This window comes from Lygodium microphyllum, chromosome 14 (genome assembly GCF_053477565.2).
Source record: "Lygodium microphyllum isolate KBCC chromosome 14, Lygodium_microphyllum_v1.1.10, whole genome shotgun sequence".
NCBI classification, from domain to species: Eukaryota; Viridiplantae; Streptophyta; class Polypodiopsida; order Schizaeales; family Lygodiaceae; genus Lygodium; species Lygodium microphyllum.
Window position 1 is genome coordinate 101,719,478 of NC_141148.1, and position 15,933 is coordinate 101,735,410.

General features: G+C 41.6%; 1 protein-coding gene and 1 pseudogene across 4 annotated transcripts in view; one reads left to right on the forward strand and one right to left on the reverse strand.

Moving 5' to 3' along the window:
• The window catches only part of ACD5 (Diacylglycerol kinase family protein), a 135,837-nt gene that overhangs the window by 60,624 nt on the left and 59,280 nt on the right, over window positions 1–15,933 (forward strand). The gene's annotated exons all lie outside the window — the stretch shown is intronic.
• LOC148025913 (small ribosomal subunit protein eS25x pseudogene) lies at window positions 11,375–11,758 on the reverse strand (annotated as a pseudogene).

Sequence of the window (15,933 nt, forward strand, 5' to 3'; positions counted from 1 at the left end):
TTTGAAGAGTGTAACGTGCAAGCACAAAGTACAACCCTTAAACCTTAGGATTGCTAAAGTTTGTTCACACCTAAAAGATGTAAAACATGATAAGTGCACAAATTGTGCATCATAGGCACATAAAGTAAAAGAGAATAAAGCCGGGGGGAAAAACCTCTCGTAAAGAGAGTAAAAAGTGCCCCAATGTTCTTCTCAGGATCAACGACACTCCCTTGTGAGCGTAGGTATGAGTCAAACCCAACCAACCCCCCTGGAGTGAAGAGTGATCAATATATAAGGATCATCCATCAAAGGAGATCATATTTAAAGCAGTGTGGAATCCTTTAAATTGGTCACGAGGAAGAGCTTTGGTGAAGATGTCTACCACATTACTAGTGGTAGGACAGTAGATAAGGTTGATATCTCTTGCATGTAGCCTCCCTCTGACAAAGTGATAGTGAATCTCTATGTGTTTCGTGTGTGCATGAAACACTAGGTTTCATGCCACTGCAATTGCACTCTGACTGTTAGTAAACAGAGTAGTAGTGCCTGTGACATATACATCAAGATCAGCCAACAAGCGTCTAAGCCATACACATTCAATTGTGGTAGTGAAAATTGCCTTGTATTGAGCTTCACATGATTATGTGGCAACAATGGATTGGTTCTTGCTAAGCCAAGAGATATAAGATGAGCCAAGAAAGAAATAATTACCACTCGTAGAGTGACTAGAATCAAAATCAGCAACCCAATCTGAATCACTGTAAGCATGTAGTTGTAGTGATCCCCCCTTGGCATAAAGCAATCCAAGAGTCCTAGTATCTTACAAGTAATGAAAAACACCCTTCACAGCTTGCCAGTGTGATATGTGTGGCTGGTGCATATATCTACTCAAGACTGAAACTGCAAATTGAATGTCCGGCCTTGTGTTGCATAAGTAAATGAGATATCCAATTGCTGGAGCATACATATGGATATCAAACAAATCATTGTCGCTGGAGTCTAGTCTCCATTGGTGTACAAACTAGCTTGCAATCTTGTAAGCCAAACCTCTCAAGAAGTTTACCAATGTATCTAAACTGTGACAATCCAATGCCTCTAGCATCATGAATGAACTGAATGCCCAAATAATAGTGCAAAGGCCCTAAGTTTGACATCTCAAAAGTTTGCTGCAAAATTTATTTGAATGCTGAAATCTGATTAGCACGTGTCCTTGTAAGTAGAAGATTATCAACATAAAGAGATATAACTAGCAAGGATCCCCCATCTTTTCATGCACAAAGTGTAGACTTTGATGAGCCGTTAATGAACCCTTGGCTGAGTAAAAAGGCATCAATTTTTGCATACCAAGCTCGAGGAGCTTGCTTCAAACCATACAAATCCTTTTTTAGCTTGCACACCAAGTGTTTAGATCCCTCAACTGCAAAACCAATGGGTTGCTGTGTATACACTACTTCTTGAAGTTCCCTATGTAAAAATGCAATCTTATATCAAGCTGGTGCACAATCCATCCATAATGGGCAGCCAAAGAAACCATAGACTGAATGGTAGTTATGTGGGATGCAGGATCAAATGTCTCCTCATAGTCAATACCTTTCTTTTGTGCATAGCCTTTGGCCACAAGCTTGGCCTTACATTTGTCAACGGATCCATTTGCATTTCTTTTCAGCTTATAGACTCACTTTGTACCAATGGCTTTCTTCCTAACAGGCAAGGTCACTAAATCCCATGTTTAATTCTTTATGATAGAATCAAAGTTAGCTTGCATTGGTGCCATCCAATGCACACTATGTTGTGCATCCTCAAAACATTCAGGCTTCTCATCATCAAATGTATGTGCTGCCATAACAAACTCCATTGTGTATACACCATCATGTAGACGAGTTTGTCTTCTAGTACGACCAGCAATAGGAGCATCCAAATGACTATCTTTCATAGTCTGCAAGTACCATCTAGGCATCTGCCTAGCTTCCTGATTGTGTACGAGCTCATGTTGAACCTCAAATTCAGCATCTTCAAAACATGTTGTGCATCCTCAAAACATTCAGGCTTCTCATCATCAAATGTATGTGCTGCCATAACAAACTCCATTGTGTATGCACCATCATGTAGATGAGTTTGTCTTCTAGTACGACTAGCAATAGGAGCATCCAAATGACTATCTTTCATAGTTTGCAAGTACCATCTAGGCATCTGCCTAGCTTCCTGATTGTGTACGAGCTCATGTTGAACCTCAAATTCAGCATCTTCCTGATTGTGTACAAGCTTGTGTTGAACCTCAAATTCGGCATCTTGCTGAATTCAGATCAGCCATAGGCTGGTTTTCTGCATTACTCAATGGAGCAGTTGGCGGAACATTATGTTCACTTGTTGAAGCTCCAAATGTATCACCAAAAGAAATGGGCAACAACCCTTCAAATATATCATTGGTAGCCTGATATGTATCAAAACCAGCAAGGGATAATTCTGATTTTTCATCAAAAACCACATCCCTACTGACAAATACCTTCTTAGAGACAGGATTATATAATCTATATCTTTTGCTCCCACTATTGTACTCCACAAAAATGCATTTAATAGCCTTGTTGTCCAATTTCTTTCTTAGTACCTTGGGAATATGAGCATACACAAGACACCCAAAAGTATGAAAATGTCCAACAGATGGTTTCTGACAGTTCCAAGCCTCAAAAGGCATGACATTTTTTAATGCCTTGGTAGGGCACTTGTTCAAAACATGGCAAGCACACATAATTGCTTCATCCAAAAACTATGTGGCAAACTCATTGCTTTCAGCATACATTTGGCTATCTCCATGAGTGACTGATTCTTCCTCTTTGCAACCCCATTCTACTGTGGACTATAAGTAGTAGTGTACTGATGGACAATGTCTTTTTGCTTCAAAAAATTATTCAGCATGGAAGACATGTATTTTTCCCCTCGGTCTGAATGGAGTCTTAAGCTTGTAGCTAGATTGATTTTTAGCAAGTGCTACAAAAGCCCAAAATCCATCATACACTTCTGACTTTTTCACCAAAGAATAGGCCTAGCGAAAACAAGTAAAATCATCAATGAAAGTGACAAAAATAAGAATAGCTACCCAATGACTTTGTCTGCATAGAGCCACATACATCCGAATGCACAATCTGTAATTTGGCAGTTGCTCTAAAAGCAACATCACAAGGAAATGAAAAACGATGTATTTTTTCCCAAAATGCATCTCTCACATATATACTCTGGAGGTCTCTCCAAGAGAGGTAAGCCATCAAGCATTTGTGGATGTTGCATAAGCATCAAGGTGCCACAGTTAGCATGCCCCACACGAGCATGCCATAACACTACCGGTGATATAGCAGGAGTGAGAGTAGATGCTAGATAGACTGGTTGATCAACTGAATAAGTATCTAACTTATATAGCCCTTGACATAAAGTGCTAGTCAAAACCAAAGTCATGTGTTCTTTATCTTTGACCATACATCTGTCATCTTCAAATGTGACTTACAGACCACACTTTGCTAAAGAAGAAATAGACAACAAATTCTTCTTTATGCTTGGCACAAATAATGCATCCTGTAAACGGAGAATAGAGCCATCAATGGCTATCAACACAATCTCCCCAATATCTCTAACAAGATATGAGACATTGTTGGTACACTGTACAGACTTGCCTAGAGGAAAATAAATTCGCAGTGTCATGTTGCTACGTAGACAGTGTGAAAAAACTTGGAGTGTATCATCATCCAATTTTCTTATGAATCTAGAGAGTTAATGTCATCTTAGTCATTAATACTAGTGCCCATAGTATGGTTAGTTTCAAAATACGGAATTTTTGGACAAGTTTAGCCTATTTTGATATTTTGGATATTATTTATTGTAGATATACTTAAAAGATGGAAAAAACTTCTAGAATAGAGTGACATGCAAAAACAAGTGGCTTTTTAGTCAATTTTAGGAGATCTCATGTAAAAAAAAGAACTTGTGAATTCGTGCGGCGTGTGATCGTAATTTTCAAGTAGCAAACAACACTCCGAACGGGGAGGAGTGATACGGGAGAATTTTGATTAGGCATCCTGGGGTTTTACTTCCCTTTTGGAGCCAATGGAACCGTCAAATTTGCTTTCGGAGCAGTAGAGAATAAGTTAGTGTGTGATGCACATTATTGGGACTATTAGGGAGCTTCAGGAGATCTAATGCTTGGAGATTACTTTCGAGTAGTCTCAGATAAGGATTTTGTTTATCTTCTCAGGTTCTAAGAATACATAGTGCTTTGATTTATTAAGCTTTGTCTTTATCTTGTGTATCTTTTGTCTGTTCTTTGTTCTTATCTTCTATCTCCTATTCTCTACTTCTTTCTCTCTCTAATCCGCGGTGGATACGACCTTTCGACTAAAACCTCTCCGACATTAGTAAATCCATCGTGAAAGGTTGTCAGAAGGAAAGACAAGATGGGAGAACCATCAAGTACAATTTTTAGTGATGTTTTACAACAGCTAGTGTAGAATATAAATATACTTATATAGGTACAACAACAACAACAGATGATGTAGGCTTCTGCTTAAACAAAAATTATTGTGATGAATGCTTTGCAAGCAGTAGAGCATGAGATGAAGTTGTTTAATGGCTGGAATGTATCTGTATATTTACATATCTATGCTCAAAAGATGGAGTTCTTTGGGTTGACTCAACTTGCATGGAGCCTGTATTTTGTATGGGTCACTGTACATGAATTGAAAGCCGAGTTACTGAATTATACATGCAAGATACTGATTGGGTAGCTTTCAAGAGGACACTCAGGGAAGAATTTTACATTGAAGACACCAGTTTGATTACCCACAAGACTTTCCAAGAGTGGGTTCTACAACCTAATAAGGGTCTTGTTGCTATAGAGTTATTAAGAGAATTTGAAAGTCAGTTTGAGCAGTTGGATCTTGTAGAACAGCAAGCTCTTACAAGTCTGAAAATTGAATTGTTTCTACAAGGGGCAGATCCTGAGCTTTAAGAGAAACTTGATGATTATTTAGAGGATCAAATTATAGAAACAGGGCTTAAAACAGAGTGGAGGCATGTTAAGGAAGATGTTACTGCACTGGTGAAAAAGCGTAGAAGAAGAGAAAGATTGCATTTATCTAGCTTGCCCATTGTTACGAGCAAAACAGTTGATGTATCCAGTAAGCCGCCCACTTCTGTGGCTAACCCTATGGCTTCATCTATTGTTCCCAGTGTTAGGGAAGATGTATTAGATGAATTGGTCAAAGGCATGCAGGATCTTCAGTTGAAGGTCGCAAAATTGGATGAGAAAGGACAAGAGGAAAGGGAATGGGCAATAGCTCCTAAACCAGGGAAAAGATACATGTGATGTGATAATTTACAGCATGAAAGGAAGGATTATGTTGCTTATTAGGAGGCCTTGGTATAACAGCTCATCTTTTGGAAAGATGGCAAGATCCATGTACAAGAAACGGGATTGCCTCTTGCTTTGAATTTTGGAAAGGGAGGTATGTAAATACATGCTTTTACTTTTGGTCAATAGTTGGATAGAATGCATGGCCAAGTGATGGTTGGTCCGAAGGCTGCAATATGGACACATGTGTTGCATGCAATTGAAAAGAGAAAAGCTACTAATAGTAAAATGTCTCATGCAAGGAAAAACGTATGTGATATAACTAGGTGGGAGTCACTAGTAGATGTATATTCAGTGGATGCATATTTAGCAAAAGGACAAAACACGGATGTACTTGTGTAAGAGAAATAGAAGAGAGATGAAGATAATGTAGGGAGATCTAAGAGAGTGACAAGAAGTGTGGATCTGCCTAAAGCTACAAATCAGCCACCTTCTAAGCATGTTATGGAAAAGGTTGGGTAGGAGCAGAAATAGGATAGCAAGCAAGAGGGCAAACAACTGGGATATAAGTTGTAGTCTGATATTGAGATAGCTATGGATGCCTTGGAAGATCCTGTAGTAGAAGAGTCAGCCATTGTATCTATAGATTTTCTTAATGCATTTGAAGAGGTTTATGAAGCTCATGTTTTACTTGATGCAGGGACTCAAAGGGAGATTGATGAAGTGTTGGATGCACATGATTTGCAAGATACAATTATTATTTCTGAGACAGTTCATGAGCTCGAGGATATGCCTTTAGAGGACATTAGATACAATGCTCCATAGTTGGAAATTATTTCAAATGCTTTATCAAAGTCCTTGATAGGCAATTCAAAGATACTTTAAGATATGGACTACACTATTTTTGGTAATGGTCAACATATGTTGGATGCAAGTGAGGCTCAGTTTATATTTGGTACATAATTGTTAGTATAAGCAGATTTCCATGCGTTGGACTTTGAAAGAGCAGGCATGTTGCTATGTATTTGTTGATGGGTGTATTTTGAGCATGTATATTGTTGGGTATTTGACTCACGCACGCCTCACTTGCGCCTACGCTCATGTGGGAGTGTCGGTGATCAGTAGGACACTTGGGCACTTTTTACTCTCGGTAGGAGAGGTTTTTTCCCCCAGACTTATGGTCTTATTGTCGTATGTACTTATGTGCTTATGTTACACACATTTGGGCACTTAGTGTGTGTCGGGTGTGAACACCCCCTACAACCCTAAGGTTTAAGGGTTGTACTTTGTACTTTCTGGTTACACTCATTCAGTCTATTCTCTTGGGTGTCGTGCTTCAACTCTGTCTCTTACTCTCACACTGTCTACTGAATCCCAACTGCACCTCGATCCTTCCATCTCACATTTGGTATCAGAGCTCAGCTCCTGCCTGCAACGTGCAGTCCTGACCGCACCTGAGCCACCTCTACTCAGCGTCTGCTCCAAGTCATCAGTCTTCAGCACGCCAGTGTTGTTCGTCAGACGTCGCTTCTTGCCTCCAGCTTACAGAGCAGACGTCTCCAGCTAACTTGGGGCAAGCAACCTGTCTCCAGCGCAACGTCTGCCCAGCCACGTCAGTCTCGTCAGTCCCGTCTGCCCTGCAGTCCACGTCAGCCACGACGCTGCCTGAGTCGCTCGTCAATCGCCAGCACGGTCCGTCACCACATCGTCGTCAGATTCCGCCACGATGTCGTCAGATTCCGCCAGCTGCACAAGTCACTCAACGTAAACGTCTGCTCGACTGTCCAGCCCGCCCGACGACCAGCGACTTGCCACTCTGCTCGACTGTCCAGCCCGCCCGCCCGTCTGGCCAGCGTCCGCCGCCCTGACCACGTCAGGTGTGTTTTTAAATATATATATATATTTTTTAAATTTTAGTCCAGAATCAATTTCTGGCAGAGGAGGTTCATACGCAGCAGGGACCGCAGGCACAGCACAGGTGTGGGATAAATTTGATGCAAATTTCTGGACTTGATCATCAGAAATTTTGAGGCTTTTGTGTATTTTGGGGACAGTTGCATATGAACTGCTGGTACAGTCACAGAAAGACTGTTTTGACAGAAATTTTGGCAAAAATTTTGGGGATTTTGATATAACAGTGTTGCAGTGCACTGTTTGCACCTTGGGAAGCGTGCATTAAAAGACAGTTTTTTTGACAGAGTACGCCCTTGCACATTAATTGCAGAAGCGTGTTTGCTGCAATTTCTGGAAATTTGCAGATTTCCAATCAATACTGCTTTGACATTGCTCATTTTGTCTTTGGAAATTTGTCATCATGGCAAATTAGGGAGGTGATGTTTTTACGTATGTATCCAAGGAAGACAAATTGGACGGAAACAACTATTCGCTTTGGTCATTCATGATGAAGAATGTATTAGTGGCCAAGAATTTATGGGATTATGTCAGTGGAGAGGAAACTCGACCGGGAGTTGTAGCTCCCGTTACTCCTCCTTCCCATGGCGCACGTGGACAACGGGGACCTCAGCCTGCTCCACCTCAACCACTTCCTCCAAGAACTACAGCTCAAAAAGCTTGGGATACACGTGATGCACAGGCCTTGTCGCTGATTGCTCTGGCAGTTCAGCGGTCCATCATACCTCATATCCGTTTGGCATCTTCTTCACGAGATGCATGGTTGACTTTGGAGCATATGTTTGCAAGAAAGAATGAGACTCGGATCTCTTTCTTGAAGAAAGAGTTGGAAACTTTGAAGATGCATGAGGGTGATTCTATGCAGGATCACTTAAATAAGATTCAGGACTTGAGAGAGCAGCTCATGAATGTAGATGAGTATTTTTCGGATGCACAGTTGATATCCACCACCTTGAATTCCTTACCTCCTTCGTACTTGTCTTTTCATACTGCATTGAACCTCACCATGAGGATTGCTGAGCACCCACTCACTTTTATTCAGCTGGTTAGTTTGCTTCTAGAGGAGGAGTAAACACGGAAAAATAGTGGTGTGGATGCTATAGTCTCTGAGCAGGCTTTTGTGGCAAGACAGAAAGGCAAAAACAACAAGGTGAAAAATGCTCCACAGAGTTCTGGCACTTCAGGCACATCGTAGAATCAGACACAAGGGGGGACGCAAGCTAAAAAAGGAAAATGTCATTATTGTAAGAAGCCCGGCCACTATATCACTGAGTACAGAAAGCGTATTGCCAAAGAGAAGAAGGAAGAGTCAGGAATGTCTGTTTCTACTACTACTTCCACTGCTAGTGAGTCCACGTTCTTTGTTGTGGACAGGGACTATTGTTTTTACACTTGCAGTTATGACATCTCTTGGGCCAATAGAGCACTTAGCTCTATAGAGGATGCTGACACTTGGTTCTTTGACAGTGGTGCTTCTAGACATATTACATCTCGCAGAGATTTGTTTACTTGAGTTAGTGCACCTCCCATCGGAAAATCGGTACAGTGTGCCAATAATGCATCATACCCTGTTCGTGGTATTGGGGAGATTCAGTTCACAGCCATTGATGGCTCTATTCTCTGCCTGCAAGATGCTTTGTTTGTGCCTGGAATCAAGAAGAATTTGCTTTTTATTTCTTATTTGGCACGTTGTGGTTTGCAGGTCACATTTGATGATGACCGTTGCATGGTTAGAGATAAAGAACGCATGACTTTGGTCTTGATAGGATCTTTGTGTCATGGTTTATATGAGTTGGATGCTCTTTCAGTAGATCAATCGGCATACTTGACATCCACTCTTACTCTTGCTATGATACAGGCGGAGTTATGGCATGCTCGTTTGGGGCATGTAAACTTTGGCAGCTTGATGCTTTTGCAACGTACTCAGATGCTGGATGGCTTATCTCTCTTGGAGAGACCTCCTGAGCACTTATGCGAGGGATGCATTTTGGGGAAAATGCATCGGTTCTCATTTCTTCGTGATGTTGCTTTCAGAGCAACAACCAGATTGCAGTTGGTGCGTTCAGATGTTTGTGGGCCAATGCAGACCATGATGACAGTGATTTGTTTGATATACATACATATGCTCCTTCAGTTGGATGTCTTATCTATCTTTGCAATACTAGGCTGGACATACAGTTTGCAGTTTCAGCTTTGAGTAGGTATATGCATCAGCTACGTATGTCACATTGGCAAGCTATCAAGCGTGTTTTTCGCTACTTGCAGGGTACTTGTTCTCTTGGGTTGCTTTATGCCGAGGGGGGACCACTGCAGTTACATGCTTACAGTGATTCTAATTGGGCTGGTGATTATGATACACGTTACTCCACTAGTGGCAATTGTTTCTTTCTTGGCTCTTCTTGCATTTCTTGGCTTAGCAAGAAACAATCCACTGTTGCCATATCGTCATGTGAAGCTGAATACAAGGCAGCTTTCACTACCACAGTTGAATGCGTATGGCTTAGACGCTTGCTAGTTGATTTGGATGTATCTGTTACGGAGTCTACTCCTTTGTTCACTGACAGTCAGAGTGCCATTGCAGTGGCACGGAACCCAGTGTTTCATGCTCGCATGAAACACATTGAGATCCATTATCACTTTGTCAGAGAGAGGCTACATGCAGGTGATATCAGCCTTGTCTATTGTCCTACCACTAGTAATGTGGCAGACATCTTCACCAAAGCTCTTCCTCGTGACAAATTTGAAGCATTTCGTGATGCTTTAAATTTGATATTCTTTGGTGGCGGATGATCCTTGTACTCTTGATCACTCTTCACTCTAGGGGGGTTTGTTGGGTATTTGACTCACGCACGCCTCACTTGCACCTATGCTCATATGGGAGTGTCGGTGATCAGTAGGACACTGGGGCACTTTCTACTCTCGATAGGAGAGGTGTTTTCCCCCAGACTTATGGTCTTATTGTCGTATGTACTTATGTGCTTATGTTACACACATTTGGGCACTTAGTGTGTGTCGGGTGTAAACACCCCCTACAACCCTAAGGTTTAAGGGTTGTACTTTGTACTTTCTGGTTACACTCATTCAGTCTATTCTCTTGGGTGTCGTGTTTCAACTCTGTCTCTCACTCTCACACTGTCTACTGAATCCCAGTTGCACCTCGATCCTTCCATCTCACATATATGAGGGTTTCATAGCCTCTTGTGTATGATGCGCACCCAAGGCCTTATGATCTTAGAGGGGGTAGTGGGTGTGGCTCAAGAGTTGTGCCAATGCTAGTCATTTTAATCTATGATCCAGGGGGATGCCTTCTTTTGTGCATAATGAGAAATAAGTTGATGCTATGGGTATTTGATTCGGGTGGTGCATTAGAGGCACATATCGGAGGACGTGCAGGTTTAGAGGGGGGTGAATATTGTGTTGCTATACACGGACATAGTGTGAAAAAACCTGGAGTGTATCATCATCCAATTTTCCTAGGAATCTAGAGAGTCAATGTTATCTTAGTCATTAATGCTAGTGTCTATAGTATGGTTAGTTTCAAAATATAAGATTTTTAGACAAGTTTAGCCTGTTTTTGATATTTTGGATATTTTTTTCTTGTAAATATCCTAAAAATATTAAAAAAACTTCTAGAATAGAGTGATATGCAAAAAGCTAGTGGCTTTTCAGCCAATTTTGGGAGATCTCATGCAAAAAGGACTTGTGAATTCGCGCGGCGTCTGATTGTAGTTTTCAGGCAGCAAACAGTACTCTGAACGGGGAGGAGGAGGAGGAGTGATTTGGGAGAATTCTAAATAGGTGTCTTGAAGTTTTGCTCCCCTTTTGGAGCCAATGGAACCATTAGATTTGTGATCTGAGCAGCAGAGAAGAAGTTAGTGTTTGGTACACGTTATTTGGACTACGAGGGAGCTCCGAGAGATCTAATGCTTGGAGATTGCTTCCGAGTAGTCCCAGACAAGGATTTTGTTTATCTTCTCAGGTTCTAAGAACACATAGTACTTTGATTCATTAAGCTTTGCCTTTATCTTGTGTACCTTTATCTATTCTTTTTTCTTCTCTTCTTTTTTTTTAGTACGTGAAATTTTTCTCATTGCAACCGTAGTATAACATGAGAAAATCATTTGAGGTTACACCAAGTAACTTTCTTTAATACATAACTACAGCAATACTTCTCCAAAGGCTAAAAAGACTCAAGTGTTTGTTGCTCGAGTGTAGATGAGTGTAGATCTGTTGGCTGGCATGAGCTGAAATAACTTTGATTGTGCCTCGCTGCACCAACTCCTTAATTGCCTTCCTTGCAAGCGATCCATTTATCCGCAATCGATCTAAGAGAACCGATGGGGTGATGAGCTTGTACTTTGGTACCTCCGACAGAAGCTCGTCATATGTCGCCTGATCAAATAAGACCATGTTGTTCACCTTCTTCTTCTGTTTTCCTTTGATCCATTTCTTCTTCTTCTGCTTGCCACCTCCTCCACTTTTCACAGGCTTGGACAGCGCTGCCGCAGCTTTGTCTTTCTTGGGTGCCATCACTACGTTTTTTCTTCTCTTCTATCTCCTATTCTCTACTTCTTGCTCTCTCTGATTCTCGGTGGATACGACCTTTCGACTAAAACCCCTTCGACAACGAGATGTAATATGGCTTGAAGCACCACTGCCAAAGAACCATGTGCTTGCATCCTCGGTAGAGCTAAATGCTCTATCAACCCAAGAAGAGTCATAACTGTAAGTGTAGAAACAATAATCATGGTCTGCAACAAAAGATACGGACTCAATAGTAGTAGAAGGTGTATGAGAAATAGACATCCCTGACTCGTTCTTCTCTTTGGCTATGTGCTTCCTACATTCTATGATGTAGTGACTTGGCTTCTTACAATAGTGGCAGTTGCGCTTCTTGGCTTGCATGCCCTCCTGTTTCTTGGTGCTCTGTGAAGTACCTAAAGTCCCAAAGATCTGTGGAGCATTTTAGCTTGGCTGCTCTTGCTCTTCTACCTTGCTATAAAAGCCTGCTTAGAGGCTATAATATCCTCCCCACTGTTCTTTCTTGTTTGCTCTTCCTCTACGAGCTAACCATTTGAAGGAAAGTAAGTGGCTATAGGAGAATCCTCATAGTGAGATTCAAGGCCGTATGAAAGGCCAAATTCAAGGGTGGCAATGAATTCAAAGTAGTAAAGATCAACTGCGTATCTGAGTAATACTCATTTACATTCATAAGCTGCTCACGCAAGTCCTGAATTTTATTGAGATGCCTATATAGAATCACCTTCATCCATCTTCACAGTCTCAAGCTCTTTCTTCAAGAAAGAGATGATTCTACATAGAATCACTTTCATCCATCTTCACAGTCTCCTCTTTCTTCAAGAAAGAGATGTGTGTCTCATTTACATAGAATCACCTTTATCCACTTTCATAGTCTCAAGCTCTTTTTTCAAGAAAGAGATGTGTGTCTCATTTTTACCAGCAAATATTTGCTCTAGGGTCAGCCATGCTTGTCGTAAAGAAGTTGCAAACCGAATGTGGGGGATGATAGACCGCTGAATTGCTAATGCAACTAGCAACAATGCCTAAGCATCCTGTGTGTCCCAAGCCTTTTGTGTTGCTGATCTCTGAGGAAGTGGCTGAGTTGAAGCAGGCTGAGCAGGCTAAGTGGCTCTTTGTCCATGTTCTCCTGGAGGGGGTGTGGCAGGAGCCACAACTCCAGGCCAAACTTCTCCACCGCTGATATAATCCCAAAGATTCTTTGCAATCATCGCATTTTTCGTCATAAAAGATCATAGAGAATAGTTGTTACCATCCAACCTATCCTCCATAGACACGTGTGAATACATCACCTCCATGATTGGCCATGGTAAATGTCACTGATCAAAGAGCACAAGAGCATTACTTCAAGCACGACCAACCTAGAAATCTGAGAATTTTCAGAAATTACAGCAAATACCTTATTGTAATTAGCAAATCTAATCACACTTTGTTAAAAATCGTCTGATGTACATGTTGTCCAAGGTACAAATAGTTCTCAGCAGCACAAAAAATGCAAAAGCCCCAAAATTTCTTGTCCCAAAATGCACAAATTCAGCCTATTACAAATTGTCACTGATGTACATTTGCCAATGTCTGAGCTAACATCAAAGGCCCCAAATGTTTGACCCAAAATTCACAAAATCTCTGCAATAAATGTGTCCTTGACACTTGCACAAATAGAGATATGCTGCCCGAGCACAAGCCCCTTTCAGTAGACCAAATTTCAATTAAGAAATTGGAAAAGTGAAAATTTTCTCTTTTTACTTGTGATTTAAGTGGTGTAGAGACTTGGTGGACTTGGTAGGAGAGGAGCAGAGCATATGTAGCTGAGCTGGCAGCTTAGTCTGCGCAGGCAATTTGGAGCATGGGAGTTGAGGTGGTCGAAGGGATTGCTGGGCGGCAGTTGACCAGGGAGCAATGGCGGGCGTAGTCAGGCGCTAGGGGTAGACAAGGTCAAGCAAGAGTCCGTGGTGGGCGCTGATGGTGAATAGGACTGGCGCTGGTGGCATGGGCAATGGGCCTGCGTGGTGGTTACACTGGCCAGCTGGCAGCTGACATGGCGTTGCAAGTGGCAGATTGAAGACAACTGGTTGTGATGTTGAGGAGTTGTAGGCTGTGCAGGATGAGCTGTCAGAGAGTGCAGGTGGTCAATAGTCGAGGAGCTCAGCTGGTGGTGGTCACACGCTCAGCTGAGTTGAAGGTCTGCTTTGATACCAAATGTGAGAGGTGAGAGAATGCATAGAGATCGAAGCTCAGCTGGGAGTATAGTTGACAATTAAGAGTGTACGAGAGTGAGGACACGACTCCCAATGTAATAATCTGAAGAGAGTAATGTGCAAGTACAAAGTACAATCCTTAAACCTTAGGATTGCTAGTGTGTTCACATCTGAAAGGTGTGAAACACGATAAGTACCCAAATTGTGTAACATAGGCACATAAAATAAAAGAGAATAAAGTTGGGGGATAAAACCACTCGTAAGGAGAGTAAAAAGTGCCCCAATGTCCTACTGATGATCACTGACACTCCTTTGTGTGCGTAGGCATGAGTCAAACCCAACAATAGCATCCTCACAGTGACCTCAAGTTGAACACAAGAAGTATTCAACATAACACTTGTAGATGAGTAAATAATGTTGGCATGCTAACCATCAGGAGGAGATTGTGGAGGAGCCATGATGAGGGAGATAGAGAAGAGGAACACAAGGGATCTTCAGGGAGAAAAGTATGCCAAAAATAGAGACTCACAAGGATTGCACAAGTTCAAAGCAGTAAAGAAAGCACATAGAGAAAATATCAATAGTAACCAGAGCGTACTGATGAGAACATAATAACCGGATGCACATGAACCCTCTCTAAAGCTAAGCAGTGTATCACAAAATGAAAAGATGGACCAAACACGGCTAGAAAATAGCTTGAAACGTGTCGCCAATGTTGCACAAAAGCAAAAAAGCAAAACGTAGATGCTGATGACAAAACACAGTCATGAACTGGAATAAATGCAGTTTACGTGCAGTGAAACAGGTTGCCTCAGCTTGCTGTCCCCAAAACACAGATTTGGAAGGGTCAATAATAGGTCCCCAGGCAAACAGCCCCAGAAAACTGTAAATGCAGATGGTAGACTGCAGAACGCTGAGAAAAGAGCAGAAAAACTGGCAGAAAATTAGCAGAAGATGGTCGCTTAGGCTGCAAACCAGTTGCAGCAGTAAGAACAGGTCCAAACACCAAACAAAAAGTCAAATCTCAGACCTGAAATAGTGTAAAACAGCGGCAGGAACAATGATCCTGCAATCTGATACCATGTCAGAAGTGGATGCAGTGATGGAAGCATGGAAAACTACTGTAATAGACTATTGAACACAAGAGCCAAAGGAAAGAGAAAAAGAAAAGAACATTGCGCAAAGAACTCAAAAGCAAAGAGATACTCGGGAAATGTAATCCATATACCAAGATATGAGATAGTATATAACCAATGTGAGTCACCGGGTGTAAAGGCACTGGCACTTGCTCCTCTCCCTCCACCAAATCCTGTTAGATGATGAATGATAGATGATGCATGATATATATTGTGGGGGAGTACCTAATAAATAGGCAAAAATAATGCCATAAATGATGTCAGGTCAGCCAGCAATAAATGCTAAATTATCTGTCATAAAAATGCCAAATACAATGCCTAAATAATCTAGGAAATGTCTTGGTGCCCTAGCCCACTAGCATGCACAAACTCAACCATGAATCGACATTTCTGCTAACACAGTGATGACCAATGGGGTCAATGTATGATGCAAGCCATTTAGTTAATCCCTATGGTAAGTCATGTGATGAGTAGCTTGCTATCCACATGACGCGAATTCAGCTCAAAAGAGATAAAGTTGTCTAATCCATATCACAAGATGAACAAAGACTGATTTTGTATGTATGGGAAAAGATGGGGATACTTTGCCAATGCTGGTTCTTTGTGAGTGCCCCTCCTACAATAAGGGAACTTCCTATTGGAAGACCAATTTGTCTCTGTTTAGCCTTTTGTCTTACCATTCTCCCCCTTCTTTTTCCCTCTCCCATTGGTAGTAGTACCAACAGCAACGACTTTGGTGATTGTACCATGGCCACCAGATGTCTCATGATGGCAAGCTTCTTGGTGTAGGACCATGGTATAAGGCCCAAGCTTCTCCCATGCTGACATGTCA